This window comes from Poecilia reticulata, linkage group LG9 (assembly GCF_000633615.1).
Source record: "Poecilia reticulata strain Guanapo linkage group LG9, Guppy_female_1.0+MT, whole genome shotgun sequence".
Classification (NCBI taxonomy): domain Eukaryota; kingdom Metazoa; phylum Chordata; class Actinopteri; order Cyprinodontiformes; family Poeciliidae; genus Poecilia; species Poecilia reticulata.
The window spans coordinates 10,890,713-10,892,459 of NC_024339.1; positions in this window are offsets into that span (position 1 = coordinate 10,890,713).

The following is a 1,747-nucleotide window of genomic DNA, read 5'->3' on the forward strand; positions in this document are numbered from 1 at the left end:
ACAAATGTAAAATAAGTTCATAGGATGCAATGAATTATTTCAATGGCATTATTTCATGCCGTTGAAATAATTCAATGGCATGAATTATTTGGGGGTTTGTGCATAATTAATTGTAATTGACTTTTTATGGACAAAGTGTATACATTTGAACTGCCAAGACTCAAACCAATCATAAAAAGGACATTTCTGGAACTCCAGTGTCACTGTCCAAGTCGACAGATGAGGCAAAAACTGATCTATTTGGTGTCAAGAGATGTCTATGAAATCAATCTGGGAGTTTTAAATTTAAGAAATTGCAGGGAATAATGAGTTACACTGAAACTTCAATCAAGAGCAGGATTGTTGAAACATGGACAGAATTGAGTGTCATTGCCTGTATGGTAGAGGCAGAGTTTATGTGCAGAAAGATGCTTTTTTGGAAAAAATAAAATCTACGTCTTGCATAAGGTTAAATGGACAAGGAACACGGACATGATATTAAAATGAAAGAATCCAGCACTGAACAACAAAAACTCAGAAGCCTAAATATTGAGGAAAGGTTGTAAAGTGACGAGAGAACCAGAAAAACTAATCAGAAGAAATGTGGTACAGCTGTGGCAATGAGGAAACTGAGACAGACGAATTAACACAGAGGAAGCTGAACTGAATGTCACAGTAATCTAAGAAAAATAAATTCAAATGTACAAGAAACACAACACAAGAATAAAGAAACAAACCAAAGATAAGGGAATAAGCTAGTATGGCAACACCTTGACAACGATAATAAGCACAGACAAACAAACTGACTAAGTGACCTATGGAATATAAATAACCCTAAAGAAAATGATCAAACACAAACAAACACTCAAGGAATGTCGCACTAACAGGATAACAAGCAAGCATCATTATAATATGGAGTCGATAAAGCAGTGGGCTTCTGGAGAGTCTTCAAATACAACCATAAAACATAATGAACCAGAACTGAAAACTGGCTCCATTCCAAGAACTACAATCATTTTTAAGACGTTCATCATTTCTGACAGTCAAAGGCGATTTAAAAAAAAACAAACATTTTCTGCAAGGAGAGAAATAAATACACTGTGATAACAATGATAACATGTTAAACAATTTGGGGAAATCCCAAATTGTTATGATCTCATGGCAATTAGATCATAATACAATTATAATGATTTTTTAAGTTTCCGATACATTAATTGATTACATTTACTTTACATAAAGGCACATTTTAAAAAAATAAAAATTCCAAATAAAGGTTAAAATTGAGAAAAAGCTCAGAAAAAGAATCCTGACTTGGCCCTTCAGAGCATATCCTACAGATGCAGTGTTCGGGTCAAGCATTGCACAAAGTGTCAGAAACATCTGTTTCATCTGTTTTGTGCTCCAATGGACAGTATGCCAAGATATCAGAGCACACAGCTCCAAAAATGAATCACTGACACGTCTGTCATACTTGATAAAAACGGGAACAATAATAATCCTGTTGAAACGGCACAGAAAGAGAAAAATTGGGTTGGAATGCAGCTTTGTGCACTCAATACACATGTGCTACAGACACTGTGGCTAACAGAAATCCAGTCTTTTCTGTGCTTTTCAGCCTCTGGCAGAGGTATTTTATGCTTCAGACAAACTGCTGCCACTGTGTCCTTTGAGGGGTGAAACACAGGGAGAGAGAGAGAGAGAGAGAGTGTGTGTGTGTGTATGTGAGTGTGTGTGTGTGTGTGTGTGTGTGTGTGTGTGTGTGTGTGTG